Genomic DNA, 21,477 nt, shown 5'->3' with positions numbered 1-21,477 from the left:
CACCATGCATGGTGACTAGATCCACACCCATCCTAGGGCGCTTTTTAATTGGAATGGCTGTTCAAACAGTAGTGTGAGTTCACAGTTTTCATTTCCCCCTGACTATACTCTAGGCATCAGCTCTTTAAGTAGGAAAGAGGATGGTTTACTTGTCAGTATTCTCTTTTCTCCTTGAAAACAACTCATCAGATGTTTTAAAGGAGTTCAAGCAAATGAGAATGGTTGACTCAATTATCTGTACTAGAGTAAATTAGCAATTATTAAAAACAAAGGAAACTCTTTGGATCCCCATTACTATAGAGTTACCATCAACCTATCTTCTTCGCTGATACAAAAGTTTGCCAAGTAAGCAGATTCTGCTCACTTCTCAAGCACCCAGGGATATTTTAAGAGAAGGGGCTAATTGAAAGGGCTGTGTGAAAAGGAAATACAGTGTTTCATTCCACCCACCATTACCTAAGACCTACCCCTTCTTGCTGTAGAAACAACTTCTTGCATGAGCTAGGAGCTCACATTCCAGCAGTCTGATTTTTATTAACTGGGTCATCCTGAGCAAGTAGCTCAAGTATTCTGTACCCCATCTATAAAATGGGAAGAATAATAATGAACTAAATCAGGTAGTATTTGTAAAGAGCTTTAAAAATATCTGGCACTAGGTTAATGCTGGCAGTTGTCCATTAAGCTTTCCCTTAGGCAGCCCCTCAGTGCCTGTGGCCCCTTCCTCTAGGATCTCCTCCCTGCGTCTTAGATCAGTGCGAAAGGGGAGAAACCAGTGTGTTTTAATAAACTGTCTTCCTGCTTCCTTGAGTATCTGTGCTTACTATTACTAAATAACATTTGTATAGACCTTACTGCTCACAAACGATTTCTCCTTTGTAGGGTTTTATCCACACTACAATCCTGTGAAGTTAAGAAATGGTGGGAGATGTCTTCATAATATATCATGCTTCTACACCCTTTCTGATAAAATTATACACTAATGCTAATCATATATTAAAGGACAATACCAGAAAGTCAAGGCTCAGGTCAAAAAGGAGATGGATATTTTTACAGACCAGACACAGAGTACATATGTAACATGGGGAAAATGCCACAGGGCTGCTGAGCTATGGACCCAGTAGCAGGAAAGTGGCAGCAGGAACTTGGCCTCTGTGGATAATAGTCTTACATGTTTTTATGTGAGATAGGGGACTAAAACCAGACTGACAGCATAAAACTAGGGACTGGAGTACAGCACTCTGCTCATAGAAGCTAAAAAACCCAAATGGCCAAAATATCCAAATGGCTACAATTGCTGCTTGAAGCTGTGGCTCATAGCAAGCAGGGTGCCTCATGAGAAAACAATCAAAGTTCCTGCTTTGCAGCCAGGAACTAAACCAAGTCCCACACAGCTTTCCTTATTGTATGGAAATATCTCCATATCACAATAGGTCATTAGAAGACCTGGTTTGGAACGGAGGCCCAGTGGGTGGAGTAGGTGAGGAAGCACTCGATGCAGAACCACTGGACAATGAGAAATATGTTTCCATTGGATTTAACAACAAGGGGTCTACTGATGACCTTAACCTTAGTAGTTTCATGGGATTGCAGATGCAAATACAAGAATAGAATGAAAGGGTAAATGAGGGTAAAAGGAGGAGTTAGGCACACTGAGTGTAGTTATCTTTCTCAAGAAATATAGACTATGCTTTTCCTACAGAGAGTCAGGTACAGGGAACACTGAAGACGCTTTGGCATGCCTATATGCAAATGGAAGGAGCCGGTATAGAGGGAGTTGTGGAAAGTTTCAGAAGGTGGGCTGAGGTGGCATAGAGTGAGGTGTGACATAGCAAGGTCCTGAGAAGAGCCTGTGGTGCTTTGGACTAAAGGGACTTGGAAATGGAGTCTTTTATTAAGAATGATAGAGAGTAACACAGGTTGCAAACCACCCTCCCCCTTTACAGGAAATTGCCAAAATGTTGGATACCATGGGGACTGGGGTAAATTGAGATGGATCTGTGCCTTCTGCACAGAGATCTGTGAGGAATGAGAACTCTGAGTTAACATGGGGTGGTGGGTGAAACCCAGAAGAGGGAAGGCTAGAGGAAGTGGAAGATCAGAACTTGTAGCACTTAAGGCCAACCCAGATGGAACAGCTAAGGGCAGCAGAGGCCTGTGGCAGGAAGAACCTCCACATATGAGTACATGAAGCAAACTCCTGGCTTTCACAGACAAATTTTGTTGCTGGTAAGGATGGAGGAAGGGATTCTCAAGGGACTAAATTTACTTTGTGAACAAGTGGGACTTGGAACTAGCAAGATTTATGTATTAAAGCTAGTGTGACACTTAAGCTCTTGATCATGCTTGGGGTGCATTAGAAGTATATTTACTTATATATCTGTCTCCCTCTATTACACTGTATGGTCCTGAATGCAGAGACTATATCTTACTTGACATGGTTGGTAATACTTGTTGACTGAAAGAATGGTGTGAAGGATGTTAGCAAATACTTCTCATTTAGGTTTGTCAAGACTTGAAACAATTAATATAAAAGACAATGTGAAAATCTGCAAATAAACCTTAGCACTTGGAATTAAATCTTTGAAAGCTTTATTTAGGCTTTTGAACAAAAGCTTATTCTTAAAATGTTTCTAGGATCACATTTTCAATGTAATAACATCTGTTTTGTTGGCATTAAAATAATAGAATTTTTCTTACACTGCCCTTTTATTACTCTTAGGCCTTACCTGTATGACCCTACTGGATATGAATGAGAAAGAATATATTGAAATTGAGAAAATAAGATTTACATTATGGTAATACCTTTTGGATATTTATTTTTGTTACTAAGTGAATCATACCACAGGGAAAATGACAAAGCTAAATATATTAAATAAATTATAATAATTATTGTATTACCTGCCATTTAAATGTGCTGAATTTTAAAATATGATCTCTTTATTTGATTTTACAGATATCTTGATAGACATCTTGACATCTGTAAAATCTGGAATTATGTTGGTCAGAATTTTATATGAGCTAAAGTTATAGACTTGAATTTAATAAATGATAAAAGCCAGTGACCAGGATATTCTGTAAGTTGTGGGGAAAATATAAATATGGTAGCTAACCTCCAAGATGACTTCTAAGAATCCCTGCATCCTGATATTCACAGTGGATGTCACCTACTCCATCTATTGAATGGGGCTGATCTGTGTAATTAACAAGACCATGTGGAAATAACAGTATGTGAGTTTAGAGGCAAAGTCTTAAAAATCATGGCTTGATATTTCTTGTATTACTTGTGAGGAAAGCAGGCTACTCAAGCCAAATTGAGTAGGACATTCAAGGGTCCCCATGAAGAGAACCATGTGCCAAAAAACCAAGGGTCAAACAACTAGCACTAATTTTTCAGGCATGTGAGTGAGCCACCTGAAAGTAGATCCTCCAGCCCAGTCAATCCTTCACATCACGGTAACCTAGGCTGACAAGCTGACTGCAACTTCATGAAAGATTCTGAGCCAAAACCACCCAGCTAAAATGGATTGTTGACCCAGAGAAACTGTGTGAAATAATACATGTTTATCATTGTATGCTGTTAAGCTTTGGGGTAATTTGTTATATAGAAATAGATACCTAATGCAATGTTATCAGGGAAACTTTGTATTCCTCTTTACTTTTCCAATTAAATTGTCACTGCTTGCTGACACTATTAGAATCTGTGAAACAAAAAAAGTTGATACTCCCATAAGCAGATGAGGATTTGTACACAGGGAGTCTCTGCTCTTGTTCCAGGGCCAAAACACAGACAGAAAAAAATATGAAATGAAATCTATAAACAAAATAAATACCTATGAAAATATAAAATAAAACATATAAACAAACATTAAATAAAAACATGTTTCCTGTTACTGACCCAGTGATATTTGGGACGTATGTGTTGGTGTTCTGGCTTTTAAGCTGTAATTTCTAGTTGATCTCAAGAAACAATGTTACAAGTTGTGAAGGTAAATTTTATATGTTGACTTGACTGAGCCATGGGGTACCCAGATATTTGGTTAAACATTATTTCTGGGTTGTTTGTGAGCATATTTCTGAATGAGATTAACATTTGAATTGGCAGGCTGAGTAAAGCAGATAGCCCTCTCCAATGTGAGTGGGCTGAGACAATCTGTTGAGGGCCTGGATGGAATAAAAGGCTGAGTAAGAAAGAATTCTTTCTCTCTGCCTGACTGTATTTGAGCTGGAACATAGATCTCCTGCCTTCAGACTTGAACTCAGACTTAGACTGGAACTTGTACCATCAGCATTCCTAGGTTCCTAGTTTGCTGACCGTGGGCCTTAGATTTAGCCTCCATAATCATGTAAGCCAATTCATTACATCTCTTTATATAAAAAAGAGATTATTATATAATAGTATTATTATATCATAATTATTTGGTTAAACATGATATAAACCCTAACTATTATATAATAATAATTTCTTTCTTATATATTATATAATAATCTATTATAAAGAAATTATTTATTTATTATATTCTTTATTATATAATAATCTATATAATGAAGAGATGTAAGGACTTGGTTCACATGATTATGGAGGCTAAGTCTAAGACTTAGACTTATCTTTTTAATCTTAAAGCAACTCAATATTAACTTTTAGAAACTAAGTAATAAAGGACTAGCATAGGATTTTAATTTCCATTTATAGCAGGTTCCTTTGTGAGAGGCATTCTGACCTAAAATTATCTTTTGGGATACAACTTATTTTTATGTTGAGAATTAACTTTAATTTAAATGGATATCAGCTTTAGTTTTAGGAATCCTAGCTATTTAAGAACAAAATGCGTATCCCTCCATTCTTAATGACTCCATTTCCTGATGGTGTTGTCACCCATATGGCAGTAGAGTATTACAAACCTATAAACCAAGCAGTCTTCCCTTTGGCCTGCCACATTGCAGTCTGAGAAATGGCTCTACTAGTTAGGATGAGGTGGGTTATGCAGTAATCTCAAACAGTCCTCCAAGTCTCAGCATCTTAAAGAAAAACCAAAAACTTATCTCTTATTCATGTTGCATGTCAATCACTGGTTGGCCACAGTGCTGTTCCATGTCACCTTCACCCCAGGATCTTGGCTAATGGAGAAACTTTTCGCTTGAAAATTGGCAATTGTTATGGAAGCAGGAGAGACAGAATGACAAAGCATGCATTGCTCTTAAAGCTTCAGCTTGAATACCTGTTCCTTCCCATGTTTCCGTTGCCTAAAGCAAGTCACATGCTGCCCGTGCATTTAACAGGGTAAGAATGTTTAATTCCCCACAGGAAGGGCAGTACATTTTTGTGAATAGTTATGCAGTCTACCACAGCATCAAAACTGTTAACACTTTTCATAAGCATTCTTGGGAGGAATACTTTAAAGCTGAGAGTCAGGCATTTTACTCACATAAAGTTATATCAAAACAATGATGGAAAAGAAACTCACGCTCTGAGAAATATGTCTGTACTCTATTGTAAAGCAATTTCCCTCAAGTATGGTTATGGGAGCAGTGTGATTCCTTACTGCATGTCTGGGTCTGCTTCTGTCAGTGACTCCTTTTTTGCCCTGGTGTCAGAGTTAACTTCTCAGCTTCCATCCCTGAGCACTGCGGGGTAGCAGTGCCAATATATCTCTGCCTGTGAGGCCACTGGGTCTTGTTGGTCTCAGTTCCTTTGTCCTAACCTAGCCCTCACTATGAGCAATGAAGATAAATAACACTGGTTTAACATAAAAGAGTCAATTTTTCATGCAGTTTTCTTTCTGTAAGAATTCTGTTTTTATAAATGGGAGTAACCTTTTTTTTGTATGCGTTTTTGGTAAGAGCAGTGAAAGAGTGCTTGACATGTTACTTAGCTGTGGTTCTCTCAGGACTTGGCGAGTTTCTTAGCTTTTCATTTGGTGTGAAAGTCCTGCACTAGCTCTGAGCTATTCATGCTACATGTGGGAAGCAATAGCATGGAAAATCCAAAGCATAATTTATATTTATTTATTTATTTATTTTTTATTGATCATTCTTGGGTGTTTCTTGCAGAGGGGGATTTGGCAGGGTCGTAGGACAATAGTGGAGGGAAGGTCAGCAGATAAACAAGTGAACAAAGGTCTCTGGTTTTCCTAGGCAGAGGACCCTGCGGCCTTCCGCAGTGTTTGTGTCCCTGGGTACTTGAGATTAGAGAGTGGTGATGAGTCTAACGAGCATGCTGCCTTCAAGCATCTGTTTAACAAAGCACATCTTGCACCGCCCTTAATCCATTTAACCCTGAGTGGACATAGCACATGCCCCAGAGAGCACAGGGCTGGGGGCAAGGTCACAGATCAACAGCATCCCAAGGCAGAAGAACCCCTCCCAGTACAGAACAAAATGAAGTCTCCCATGTCTACTTCTTTCTACACAGACACAGCAACAATCTGATTTCTCTATCTTTTCCCCACCTTTCCCCCTTTTCTATTCCACAAAACCGCCATTGTCATCATGGCCCGTTCTCAATGAGCTGTTGGGTACACCTCCCAGACGGGGTGGTGGCCGGGCAGAGGAGCTCCTCACTTCCCAGAGTGGGTGGCAGGGCAGAGGCGCCCCCCACCTCCCGGACGGGGCGGCGGCCGGGTGGAGGCACCCCCCACCTCCCTCACGGACAGGGCGGCTGGCCGGGCGGGGGCTGACCCCCCACCTCCCTCCCAGACGGGGCGGCTGGCGGGGCGGGGGCTGAACCCCCACCTCCCTCCCGGTCGGGGCGGCTGGCCGGGTGGGGGCTGACCCCCCACCTCCCTCCCGAACGGGGTGGCTGGCCGGGCGGGGGCTGACCCCCCACCTCCCTCCCGGACGGGGTGGCTGCCGGGCGGAGACGCTCCTCACTTCCCAGATGGGGCGGCTGCCGGGCGAAGGGGCCCCTCACTTCTCAGCCGGGGCGGCTGCCGGGCGGAGGGGCTCCTCACTTCTCAGATGGGGCGGCTGGGCAGAGATGCTCCTCACCTCCCAGACGGGGTCACGGCAGGGCAGAGGCGCTCCCCACATCTCAGACGATGGGCGGCCGGGCAGAGGCGCTCCTCGCTTCCTAGACGGGATGGCGGCCGGGAAGAGGCGCTCCTCACTTCCCAGACTGGGCAGCTGGGCAGAGGGGCTCCTCATATCCCAGACGATGGGCGGCCAGGCAGAGACGCTCCTCACTTGCCAGACGGGGTGGCGGCTGGGCAGAGGCTGCAATCTTGGCACTTTGGGAGGCCAAGGCAGGCGGCTGGGAGGTGGAGGTTGTAGCGAGCCGAGATCACGCCACTGCACTCCAGCCTGGGCAACATTGAGCACTGAGTGAGGGAGACTCCGTCTGCAATCCCGGCACCTCGGGAGGCCGAGGCTGGCGGATCACTCACGGTTAGGAGCTGGAGACCAGCCCGGCCAACACAGCGAAACCCCGTCTCTACCAAAAAAATACGAAAACCAGGCAGGCTGAAGCAGGAGAATCAGGCAGGGAGGTTGCAGTGAGCCGAGATGGCAGCAGTACAGTCCAGCTTTGGCTCGGCATCAGAGGGAGACCGTGGAAAGAGAGGGAGGGGGAGACCGTGGAGAGAGGGAGAGGGAGAGGGAGAGGGAGAGGGAGAATAATTTATATTTAATCTTCTAAATGATTTTTATTTTTAGTGCATTTACTTTCTTAACAAAATTTGATGTTACTAGAGTTAAAATTAGTTTGTCTTGGCCGGGCGCGGTGGCTCACACCTGTAATCTCAGCACTTTGGGAAGCTGAGGCGGGCGGATCACGAGGTCAGGAGATCGAGACCATCCTGGCTAACACGGTGAAATCCCGTCTCTACTAAAAAATACAAAAAATTAGCCTGGCATGGTGGCGGGTGCCTGTAGTCCCAGCTACTCGGGAGGCTGAGGCAGGAGAACGGTGTGAACCCGGGAGGCAGAGCTTGCAGTGAGCTGAGATCACGCCACTGCACTCCAGCCTGGGTGACAAAGCGAGACTCCATCTCAAAAAAAAAAAAAAAAAAATTAGTTTGTCTTCCCAGAGGAGGCTGTGTATTGTTGTAGGTGCAGGTCTGCTCTGTGACAAGTTGTTGACTGAACAGTTTTTCCTCAGATTTCTCCTCTTGTCATTTCTGATTTTACACCAATTCAGATATGACCTATCTAGAGCCACCCACTATGACTGTCCACCTGCGTTTTTTCTTTCTCTCCCTAAGCAGCAGTGTCTGCTTTGGATTCTTCTCTGGCAACATATGCCCCATAAAAAGTTTTGTTTCAAACTCTTAGAATCCTGTTCTAAGACTTGCTGTTTGGTTAAACAAATTCATGTAAATATAGTAATAGTTTAGTACATTTTCCCTCTAATGTAATGCATTTACCTTTGAATGGAGGTTTTCTGGAGAAAGTGTCTTAATTTATGTCAGTTCAAAAGTGGAAAATTTGTTGGGCAATATCTTCTCTGTGTGGTTGTGATCATCACTTACGGGTTTGTTTGTTCACGTTCCCAATAGAATCCAATCCTTTCACTCATTCATTTTTCATTTGTTGAATGCCAAATATGTGTCAGGTAGTGGGGAAACAAAGAAATCAATAGCCTTTTGCCTACCAGTGGACCACAGCCAAGTGTGTGAACAGATACCTGAAGAAATACAGCAACTAGACAGACCTTATAATAGCCATATGAATTAAATGATATGGGAACACTGATATTTGCAGAAGTCCTGGAAGGATTTCTAAGGTAGGGTCATTGAGCTGAAGCTTGAGGGATGAATAAGACTTGTTCAAGTAGAAAAGAAAGAGGGCCAAGGAGGCAGTCTGATCAGGGGTGACACTGTGTCAGGTTGGGGAGGAGAGAAAGATGAGGCTTTTTCAGGGAATTGCTTGTTGGTCTCAGTCCCAGTCTGGCTTGATGTAAGATTGAGAGCTGGGAAATGAGGTTAGAAAGGATGGAAACAGAAAACAACTAAATAATTTTGAATATGGTAATGATTCTGGTTTGGAAAGACCACCTTTGCAACTGTATAACATTTGCACGCTAGAGAAAACTTGGCTTCAGATTAAGAAAAAAAAACTAATAAAATCCTAAAGCACACCAAACATAGGCAATAATTAATGATCAATAAAATGGATTTAAGTTTGGATTAATAACTAACATTTATTTGATATTTACTATGAACAAATGTCATAACTTGCATTTTATAATTTAATTCTCACAAGAACCATGTGGGGTAGATAAAATTGTTATCTGTATTTTATAGTTGAGAAATACTATGCCCAGTGAACTTAAATAATTTGCTATATAAATCAGAAATGGATAGAGCCAACTATTTGAATTAAATTCTGATCGACTACAAATCCAATGTCCCTGCCACAATATTTTCAATTTTTTTGTTATGAAATACACATAACATAAAATGTACTATATTAGTTAAGTGTATAGTTGAGAGGTATTGAATATATTCATAATGTTGTGTAACCATCACCACTGTCTATCTCCTCTTGCATTCCCTTTTTCTCTCTCTGATTTCTGAATTCATAGTTAGGATACAGGTAGAGAAATGTATCTCCAGGCATATTTCCTTAAAGAAGGATTTTGCTGGTTCAACATTCTGTGCTGAGTCCTAGTTTAAAGATTGAACTGTGGGACGTAAATTGGGTGGGATAAATAATTTAAGAGGATGGAAAAGGACTGGTTGGGGGAGTAAGCCCAACTCTCATGATTATAATAGTGTCTGCTGAGAATTTATAAGTAGAACAATAATGGTAATAGAGATGTCAGAAGAGTATAATATGTGGGCAGACCCATAAAATACATAGGCGTAGAGCGAGTAATGCCACAGATTTCACCAAGGAGTTTGAAAATTCTCCATAGTGTTTAATTAACACGTATTGCTCTTAATGAAGTAAGATAGTGATATGGTTTGGCTCTATGTCCCCACCCAAATCACATCTTGAATTGTAATCCCCAGGTGTTGAGGGAGGAACCTGGTTGGAGGTGATTGTATCATGGGGGTGGTTTCCCCCATGCTGGTCTCATGATAGTGAGTTCTCAGGAGATCTGATGGTTTAAAAGTGATTGGCAGTTCTCCCTCCTCATTCTTTCTCTCTTGCTGCCATGTAAGAGGTGCCTTGTTTCCCTTCACCTTCTACAATGATTGTTAAGTTTCCTGAGGCCTTCCTGGCCATGTGGAACTGTGAGTCAATTAAGCCTCTTTTATTTGTAAATTACCCAGTCTCAGGTAGTTCTTTATAGCAGTGTGAAAATGGACTAATAAAGATAGCAAATAAAGAATGGAGAGGAAAAAGAATGTGATTTAAAAGGGGCTCAGAATGCCAGAGTATTGTAGGAAGATTTTGGTCATCCCCCAATATCCTCTTCCATGATGACCTGCTTACAAATTGCTAGTTTTCAAGCATGGGAATTTCATTAAATTTTCTATGGCCAATAAAATATTTTTATGCCTGCTCAAACACATTCTTGATAGTGATATTTATCTAACCTATTGAAATATTATTCTAATTTCAGAAAATCTTTCAGTTTTTCTTATCAAACTGTTATTGCTTAAGATAGCAAAATAATGAATATTTATCATTTACTTCCTGCATTTCTAACCATTTTTCAGGACATTGTGTAAAAATGTATTAATATTTCTTTCATTAATGCATCTTTGTGGTATATTTCAAAGGCAGTGAGGTCTAAGTTCCTGGAATATATCTCTAACTTTTAAGGCATACTTAAAAAAGATCTAATGTTTTAAAATTACTTTGTTTTATGAGTCCCCCAAAATACCAACAAAAATATTAACTCTGTGATAAATATGAATGTAAAAACAGATTTTATTTGCTGTGTAGTTTGCATGTTAAAAACAGACACGAGATGTTACAATATGTAACTTGTGTGCTCTTTATTATTCTTTAATTATGATCCTATTGATTCCCATTGGGGCACCAAGCTGAAGATGTTTACATATTGCTACTGAAGTTTTTCTCCTGTATAGGAATTTATTTCAAGGACCATTGCAAACGAAATTCCCATTTAAATAATTTTTAGGCATCAATTTTTCGGTAAGATCTGCTTTACTTCATGGTGAATGATGCAAGGTATAGCCTATTAGTTCTTTACTATTTAAGTAAAGTAAAACTTGATTTATAATATGATGAAACATGTATATAAGAATTTTATTTTGTTTAGCTATGGTTTCATATAATCTTAATGTAACATGTAACTGTAATAATGTTCCATATAATTTATTTCCATATTCCAAAGACTATGGAAATAAAATCTTTACTTTGGAAAACTGAAAAACATAAAAAGGGCATCTTTCTTTAAAAGATGAGAAGAACGTTTAAGTTATCCTCATTTACCTCAAAATGATATAATGGAACCACTTATCTTTTTTAGAAATCAACTCTAAGGAAAGAAGTAGGCAGGAAACCTGTTGAAAGAAAATGAAAGCATTATATTTCAGCAATTACTTAAATCCTGCAAGAAGATCATGTTTGATGGGTAAGTTTTCAGAATGAAAATCTCCATTGACTAAAGTGAAACTCAGTGGCAATTTTAAATGTCCTATCTGCATGACATTGAGAGTAATGATAGAAAACTTTTGTAATTTCTTTTAGTGCAACCATTTAGCTCAAACTATGCCCTAAGACATATCCTTACCTCCACCAGGAATCATTTATCATGCCTTGTCTGGTAGAAATATAATTTTTACCTTAAAGGAGATATTGGCAATTCAATTAATTTCATCTGCTTTGGATAAAAGTAATCTGATGTTTTAAAAAAGGAATTTTTTTAAAAAAGACATTAAGAAACTTTTTAAGATGATGCCTATGTTCATTAACTTGATTATGCTCCTGGTGCCCTGGTTGTATTTAACTCTCCTTTGAGCAGGAAGACTATCTTGTCAATATGGTGGTCAGGCTCCATGTATATATACGTACATCAAAACTTAGCAAAATTTCTACCCTAAATATGTGCAGTTTCTTGCATGACAGTAATACCTCAATAAATGTGTTAAAAATAAAAATATCAGCATAACAATAACAAGCTTATATAGACATATACCTTTTAATACTACATCACTAATTGTTTACATAATTGAGAGACAATTCATGGGTCTTTCACATTTCTGCTCATTTTCTGAGCAGAGGCCCTGACTGCCTTTATTCCAGGCTATCTTATCAATGATGATTATATAGTGAAAAGCCTTGGAAGATAGAGATAATACCTCCTTCTTAAACAAAGGGCAGATTTATTTACTGTCTGGTATGAAAAATATAATGTATCCTTTTGGAGCAAGCATGCTTTATTGTCCATTTTAAAAGATCCAGATTTCCTGGCCGGGCGCAGTGGCTCATGCCTGTAATCCCAGCACATTGAGAGGCTGAGGCCGGTGGATCATGAGGTCAGGAGATCAAGATCATCCTGGCTAACATGGTGAAAACCTGTCTCTACTAAAAATACAAAAAATTAGCCAGGCGTGGTGCAAGCACCTGTAGTCCCAGCTACTGGGGAGGCTGAGGCAGGAGAATTGCTTGAACCTGGGAGGCGGAGGTTGCAGTGAGCCGAGATTGTGCCACTACACTCCAGCATGGCAACTAAGTGAGACTCCATCTCAATAAATAAATAAATAAATATATATTTTAAAAAAGATCTGAGTTCCCTAAGCTTGGAGTTTCTCTCCTGTAATGCAAAATGCAACTCATAGCATGTGCCTTCTTGATGATACCCTTAAGAACTGAGGTTTAGGAATGTGATGCAAATGCTCATACTGTAGATACTTCGATATCGGCAATAGCTTTGAGGAATAGACTGAACGTTGTCTCTGAGGCAGGAGTCTCACATTTCTCATCAGTCTCCATGAAACTATGGCTGCCTTTCTTGTTAGCTTTCATATATGGTAAAATTTCAGACCCTTCTAAGTCCTTGATAGTTTTGATGATGAGCATGGGATGCTGAAAGAGACATGAGTTTTTGGAAGAGGAAGAATGAGATCCTTATGGCTGATTTAAGGCAATGCCATGTGTTGATAGCAGACATTTGACCAAACTATATGGTCAACAGGACAATTAATAATCTTCTACTTTAATGGGTGTTAATGAGGATGAATTTGGGAGGGTGTTGCAGCCTGAGAACTCAGAAGTAAATTCAAAGGCAGCTGTCTGAATGGTGCCCTGATTGTATCTAATTCTCCTCTGGGCAGGAAGACTATCTTTTCAATCTGGTGGTCAGGCTCAGGTCCACCCTATGGTAACAAGTATTATTAAAATTTGCCCTGGGGAGACCAGAAGGTTCTTACCTCTGTGTGATAATATTTATAGAAAAACTACTACTGAGTGTCAAGGAGGAAAATTTGAAACCACATAGACAGAAACCAGGCAAATGGCTAGCACTTGCTTGATTTACTCAAGAGATGAGGGGTAGGTTATATAATGCTTGTTTAAAAAGAATGGCAACCAAAATGCCATCATATGACTTTGTGCCTCCTGCAGTCTATCATCTGAATCTTAGACCCGTTTAGAGATGCAAATAAAGTCTTCTGACTTTTCTTTCTTTTTTAAAAAAAATTATTCATGGTTGTTATAAGAGATTCTTGAGCTTCTTTGAGATTTTTTGGAGACAAACTCCTGTGGCAAATCATAGATGAGGGATTAACAAGTACTTGAGGTTTTCCTGATCCAAATTGGGTTTGTGATGCTGATGAAGGTGATCCACTGAAGAATGAGAAACTAAACCAAATTCTTAGATCAATTTTATGGTTAGTGCTGCAGCCCTGGAACACTCCCCTATTTTTTATATTGAAACTTGAAAGAATTTAAGAGAATGTTATTTTGGTAGTGGTGCTTGCAGACGCTCCAGATTTAGGTGAATTCCTTAAAAAAGTTGTTGCTGGGTCAGGCTTGAGTTGGGCAAAGGGCATAACCCTTGCACCCCCAGTGAGAATGCGATGTGGTTGTGGGTGTTATGTTATATCCAGGGGTCTCTAATACTGATATTGATGCTGCTAGCCATAAGAATCTTGCCAATTGATACAGAATTTTCGTCAGAATGAGAACATTAGAAGTTCGTTTGGTTGAGTCATGAGCTGTGAGCTGTGCTACCCCACTTTTTCCCTTTGCATCTTTTCATAAAGCCCCTATGTCACTTCTTGCCACCTCCTGCCTCCTCTGTAGCTTCATTATGGAGAAAGATGAATAGGGGTGAGGCTGAGGTCTCCCCATCCTTAAGAGGGATCAAAGGACATATTCACCTAGTTAAGTATGCTAGAGAACTTCAGGGAGAAAGACTCAAACTCGTATGACCTTATTGGATGCAGGCGTCCATGTCATTATTCTACCTGGTCTTGAGTCAGGAAGGAAGCCCAGGTTCAACTTATCTGACTGGGCAAAGTTTACAGTGGGGTAAGAGACACTAATGTAAGTTTGTAGTTGGTAGGGCCCTTTGGAACAATTCAATGTACTGCTTTTGTTGCTTCTATATTTGAATATATAGTAGAAATTGATGTGAATATGCTTGTACCTTCCATTCCGTAAGTACCAAAGGGAATTCTGATCAAGAAGAGCTATCCGTAGGAAAGTAATAATACTTTTGGGATCCCACAAACTGGATGACCTCCTCAAGCTATAGTCTCAGTGACTAATGATTTTTCCATCTTGAGCCTCTGGCAAAGGGAGGCAGCTTCCACCTGAGGCACCCCTGGGGCTTTACTTTAGATGCATCACTTTCCTTATATTGACACCATGCACACTCTTTTTGAAAGCACCTGTTGGCTTGCTACTGTGCTTTTATTGAAACTGAAGGCCTGAACCTTGGAGGGCTTTTGACTCTCTATCCTGATATTCCAATTTTGGGGTGAGTGAACTCAGGATCAACAACTATTAAGGTGAGAAGGGTTTTACAAGTCTCATTTGTCTAAAGGAAATGATATTTTCAGGACTGCAGTCAGTCCAGATAACATCTTGGCTTCATGTGAAAAAGTGGCAGCTATCCCTTTGTGGGATGGGCCCTCAGCTGTTCAGCCTGAGCACCAGCTATAATAGAACTGAGAATGGACATAAATATTCTGCACAGTGGGCAGAACTCAAGGCTTTTCTCTTGCCTCTGGATGATACTCCCCTTGACTAACCTTATATATTTACCGACTGTAGGTTGTAACCAATGTCCTAGCTGCTGGTGTGGAAAAATTATGGCTGGCAAATTCAAGACACACCTCTTTGGGCCTGGGAAATTATGGAAACAAATTGTAGCTGCTGATGAAACTGTCTGGGTCACTCTCTAGGTGCCCATGATATGGGCTCATTCTCTGATATGAACAGCTGGAATTACACTATTGATCAAGTTTGCTCTGCCCAGATTGCTGTCAGTGCTTCCTGGTTCCATCCTTACCCTGGGCATGGCAACACATTCACCATCACAGATTGGGCACAAAGTAAAGGACTCTATGTTTCTGATGCAGAGGATATTTCTGCATAGAAGACTTGCAACTCCTGCCAAAAGTTAACCCATTTGTCCTCCAGAAATGGAAGACACATCACATGGGATTGGAGCCCTCACCCATTTCTGGCAGGCTGCCTACATCTTGGAGGTATATAATGTTGCCTCCCTTCCATTAACACTTTTTCAGATTATGAAATTGCTTTTCCTGTCTGATTAGCTGACTCTGGCCACACTATTGGGGCCTTTGAAAGTATTTTGTGTTATATATTAATATGTGTTTTTCTAGACCATTTGAAGTCTGACAGTGATGTGCTTTTCATCACAAAAGCTACTCAGCAATAGGCTGATAGTCAAGGTATAGTGAACTCTGCTATTAAAGAATGAAAACAGTCAGAGACAATACATACGTGAATGGCTGTGTTTTAATAAAACTTTTTAAAGAATTGACGGCAGGCAGGATTTGACCGCTATTGTTCAGATTAATCATCATAACTGATGGAGTGTTGTACTCATGTGAAAAATTTTCAGAGGCTAAGAAAATGTAACAATGAGAGGTGGTTATAGTTTCAAGACAATTCTCAAAAGGTCTCTTGTGCTTCTGCAAATAGAGGCTGATTTTTTTTCTGGACTATTTAAGGATATTTGTATAAAAATAGCCTTGAAAAATAGAGATAATATTTTTCTCTGGAGTAAAGGACATATTAGCTTACCGTCCAGTATAACGAAATTAGTATCCCTTCTACAGAAAGATCAGGTCGGCTCACTGTCTGTAATAAAATATTTCTACTCTCTAAGTTTAGGGTTCTTCTTTTGTAACATCCCATTGCATGTGCAAGCATCATTGGCCCTCTTTGCATTACTCTTGGGGACATGTTGCAAATGTTGATACTCTAGCTACTGCTATTGCCGTGAGAAATAATCTATTTTTTGTCTCTAATGAGCTAATTTGTTAGCTTGCAACTAGGGTAAAATCTGACACTTCATGGTTCTTGACATTTGTCATAAACAAACTTAAAAAAAGACTACATCCTAACATTTTATGTGTTTTTATACTACAATTTATCTTTTTTTGATTGGCACTATAAGCTTTTTAAAAACTAGCTATTAAGGAAAATAATAATGTGTTCTGATCAAATCAGACTTCTCCAAGTAGTTGTGTTTTAATGAGGACAAGAGGTAGAAATGGAATATTTGAAATGTGATTGTATAGAAAGAACACAGGACTAGAAGGCAACTGGCTTGGGGTTGAAATTGAGTTCTATTACAAACTGGGTGTGTGATCTTGAAGAGTTCAGACCAATGGACTAAGCTTCAGGGATCTCATCTTTAAAACAAGAGGGTTAGGAGAGATTATTTCTGTGGCCCTTTCTATCGTGAGATTGAATTATTCTTTGTGAAAAAGCTTTTTTCCTGGGGAAGTTTTTCTTACAACATAGGTTTGAGAAGTCAGAATCTTTACATATTAAAAGAGATTGCTTTTGTCCATATCATCTCCTGCATCTCTTTCTTTCCTCCCTAAATATGTGTCAACTAAGAAGTTTTTCTGTCAATATGCAAAATATGGAAAGTATAAGCTCTTTCTTTTCTTTATGTTTTTTGTGTCATAAATTAGGCTTTGTGAAAGTGCTCAGTTACTATGGTGATACCCACTAAATAAATGTAAAGGAAAAGAATTCTCCGTTTTAAATATAAATTGTGCATTCATAACACATCAAATATGCACTATATAATCATTGGCTTCTTCAGCATCAGAAGTACCTGACAATAACGCCAAATTTATCATAGTATCTTTCTTAAAGAGAACAAGAACTAATGATAAGGAATAGTTTGAGATATGTGGTGGAATATGTACAGATTTTAAAAAAGATGTCTGTGAATTTAAGCAATCTGAACTATATAGTGGTCAGAAAATGTATGGTGTATACTATCTAAAAGGTATTATTTCAAGTCCTGTATTTCTTGCCCAAAACATATCTAAAAGTATTTGCTTTAGTTATTCCTTTAGATAGTATGACTTATGAGAAGAGATTCAATTTCCCCTTTGAAAAGACAAGTGAATAGAAATCAAAATAGTTCAAAAAGTATATATGAATTTAGGATGTTGTTCAATATTTTCTATAAAATGTGTTGAATCTGGTATAGCTTAAAATAGCATTAGAAGTAACCAATTACAGACCTCATAATAGCCTAAATTATTTTCTATTTCATTGTATGGGAATGAATTACGTGACTTAGTAAGCTATTAGAGGACTAGTAATGGTGTCCTGAACTGGTTTTTACATTTCAGTAAACAAGAGAAAAAATTAGTTTCACTTAAGCTATAATATTGGTAGAATACAAAGAATATTATTTAGAAGTAAGAATATCTAAAGTTTGTTCAAATAAAATTAGCTATAACCAGGCACTGTATAACAATATTTCAGTCAATGATGGACTGTGTATATGATGGTAGTCCTATAAAATTATAATGGAACTGAAAAATTCCTATTGCCTAGTGACACAGTAGCTGTAGTGACATCATAGTGCAAGACATTACTCACATGTTTGTGGTGATGCTGGTGTAAACAAACCTACTGTGCTGCCAGGCATACAAGAGTATAGCATATACAATTATTGTATAGGACATAATACTTGATAATGACCATAAAATACTATTAATAAGTTACTGGTATATGTGCTATACCATACTTTTAATTGTTAGTTTACAGCATGCTCTTTTATCTATATCTATATATAGACATATAGATATAGATATAGATATAGATATAGAGATATAGATATATAGATAATATGCTGTAAAACAGCTTCAGGCAGGTCCTGCAGGAGGTATTCCAGAAGAAGGCATAGGAGATGACAGCTTTACATATGTTATTGTACCTGATGAGTTTCCAGTGGAATAAGATGTGGAGTTGGAAGAGAGTGATACTGATGATCACGACCCTGTGTAGGTCTAGGCTAATGTGGGTGTTTGTGTTTTAGCTTTTTTTTTTTTTTTTTTGAGTCGGGGTCTTGCTCTGTCACCCAGGCTGGAGTGCAGTGGCATGATCATTGCTGACTGCACATCAAACTCCTATGCTCAAGTGATTTTCTTGCCTCAGCCTCCTGAGCAGCTGGGACTATAGAAATGTGCCACTATGCCCAGTGAATTTTTAATTTAATTTAATTTTTTAGTAGGGATGGGGTCTTGCTATGTTGACCAAGCTGGTTTTGAATTCTTGCCTCAAATGATCTACACTCCTCAGCCTCCCACAGTGCTGGGATTACAGGCATGAGCTACTGCACCTAGCCTGGGTTTTAGTTTTTAACAATAAAGTTTAAAAAGTAAAAAAAAAATTAAATAGAAAAAAAACTCATGGAATAAGGATATGAAGAAAGAAAATATTTTTTGTACATTTTTAGGATGTGTTTGTGTTTAAGCTAAGTGTTATTACAAAACAGTCAAAAAGTTAAAAAAAAATCAAAAAGTTTATAAAGCAAAATAGTTACAGCAAGCTAAGGTTAGTTTATTATTGAGAAAAGAATTTTTTAAAAATAAATTCAGTGTAGAGTATGTGTACAGTGTTTGTAGTCTACAGTTGCATACAGTAGTATCCTAGGCCGTCACATTCACTCACCACTTACTCACTCACTGACTCACATAAAGCAGCTTCCAGTGGTGCAAGCCCCATTCATGGTAAGTGCCCTAAACAGGTGTAACTTTTAAAAAATTTCCTATATTGTATTTTTACTGTATGCTTTCTATGTTTAGATATGCAAATACTTAACATTGTGTTATGCTTGCCTACAGCACTCAGTACGGTAACATGCTGCACAGCTTTGTAGTCTAGGAGCAATAAGCTATATCATATAGCCTAAAGGTGCAGTAGTAGACCATTTAGGTTTGTGTGAGTACACTCTGTGATGCCCACACAATGATGAAGTTGCCTAATGACACATTTCTCAGAATATATCCCTGTTGCTAAACAATGCATGACTGTATTTAAGGGTCTTAATTCAATAGTGGTAGTATAATTTTTTAAGCTGACTAAAAATGTGGCAAAAGATTTATTTAAACTTTCACTGTGGTTTAGTCAGTATTTAAGGTAGGATGGGAAACTTCTCTACTCCTAATGCTTCCTCCCATGTAAAGAGAGTTCCGTTAGGTTAATATTCCTGTGCTCTCCCCACTCCCTTACTCCACTTCCATAAAGGGAAACAAGTAGCAATTTGGTGAATTTGGAAGGACAAACTGAACATTTGAAGATTAAACCCTCTTTCTCTCCCCATTCTCTTTGGGAGCTAGCTGCCCACAGAAAGGAGGCACACATTCAGGCCTATGCCTCTGTATTGTTTTATAGTTGTAGTCTCCAGTGTTAGAAAGTCTGATGAATTCAGTACTATCAATGACTAAGCCTGTCTAATTCTGTGGTTCAGGTTTTAAAGAGCCTGAAAGCTTTCAGAGTTAAATCATATTCAAGAATATCAGCTTTGTAATAATAATAATACAAGTAATACGTTTATCTTTAGAGTTTGTATGTTACTACAGCAGAGCTTAGCCTAACATTTCTAATACAATAAAACATTTGCTTGAATTATCTTTCTTAAATCCCAGTAGTTAAAATAGCCCTACTTAATGTCACTTAACCATAATTCATCTGTGCAAGTCTACTCTTTTGTTTTATTTTTTTCTTTTAATTTTTGATTCATGTTTCCAATACCTTCTTCCCTGTAGGCACTCATTCTGATGTGTTTTTTGTATGCCGTTGAATATGTATGTACCCTTACAAAATATGATTTATTGTGTTGTGCGTATTTTTAAATTTACTTAAATGTTACATGTGAAGAGCTATGTACATTTTCCCAATTTTTATACTTTTTATTCAAAATAATGTTCCTATGTATATATGTCTAGAGAATTGCTTCCTTGCAGAAAATTTGAGCTTTTGATAGACTTGCTGAGGGAGGGCAGGGAAATGTCTGAGAATAGATATGTGAGAAAGCAGCAAATGCTGTGTGGTGTCTCATGTGAGTGTGCATCTCTGTAAGAGGGTATATTGTTTTGTTTATTATGTGTGCTTCATGTGGTGATTATAAAACAGTTAACCTGCAGGTGAGCTGGTTAGGTGAGTCTAAACTCAGTTCCAGATTCAGGTATTTTCTTTTTTGGAATTTCTGTTTGGTAAATTGGAATGGGAAAAGGTGGTGGTGGGGGATAGAAACACAGTGAGAGACAGGAAATAAATACAGTAGATAGGTTGTTGGAGCATTGGGAAAAAGCCAGGAACTGCACTTGAAAAACATTATTTTTTTCCCACTTAAAACTAGTGGTTGACACATGAAGGGAACTGCATACAATGTACATACATTCCAAAGTACCCATGGAACATGGACTTTCGGCTGTTAGACCAGAACTGGGAATAAAATCCCAGAACCTTGAAAGATAATGTTTATATTTAAAAAATTGCCTTGTTTATCACATACGTACTATGTTCTATGTATTTCACGTGTATTATCACGTTTAATCCTTATAAGAATTCTATGAGGAGGGCACAATTCTTATTCTCATAGCTAAAGAAGTTGAAGACACAACATTATTAAGAGTCAAATTTCAGATTTAAAAATCAATCTGTTTTTGCCTAAAGTCTGTGTTCTTTCCAGTAGGCCATGGTGCCTGTCTATTTCAAGGAGAGAACTTTCAAGGATTTCTCTTTGCATTTAGTTTATTAGATTGCTACTGGTGTGCAATTCAGAAGAGAAGAAGGCTTGGAGACAGAGAACAGTGAAAAATGGAGAGTTGGATCAACACCAAGTTGGAGACAGGAACTTTGTAACACCTGACACAGAGTGGAAATTCCATAACAGTTGAATGAAGGTTAAATGAACCACATCTGTATGCAATTTGTAATTTGGTGTGTTATTTATAGGGACTACCTACTGTTTAAACAAAGGCAGTTCTTTCCATTCTATGCCTTTGGTTTTTCCCAGTTAATAGTTTTGTTGACCAGTTTAAGTACCAAGGTAAACAGACAATCAGACAATCATCTTAGGCATTATTAAAGAATAATACCTGAGCCAGG

General features: G+C 38.8%; 1 long non-coding RNA gene across 3 annotated transcripts in view; it reads left to right on the top strand.

Annotated features, from left to right (window-relative positions):
• The window catches only part of LOC134728892 (uncharacterized), a 405,206-nt gene that overhangs the window by 184,368 nt on the left and 199,361 nt on the right, over positions 1-21,477 (top strand). For all 3 annotated transcript variants that reach the window (XR_010109752.1, XR_010109754.1, XR_010109753.1), the window contains exon 2: positions 11,381-11,485. This is a non-coding gene — a long non-coding RNA (uncharacterized LOC134728892). The remainder of the gene's footprint in view (positions 1-11,380; positions 11,486-21,477) is intronic.

Source organism: Pan paniscus, chromosome 15 (genome assembly GCF_029289425.2).
Source record: "Pan paniscus chromosome 15, NHGRI_mPanPan1-v2.0_pri, whole genome shotgun sequence".
Taxonomy (NCBI): domain Eukaryota; kingdom Metazoa; phylum Chordata; class Mammalia; order Primates; family Hominidae; genus Pan; species Pan paniscus.
This window is presented reverse-complemented; position numbering and strand designations above follow the sequence as displayed.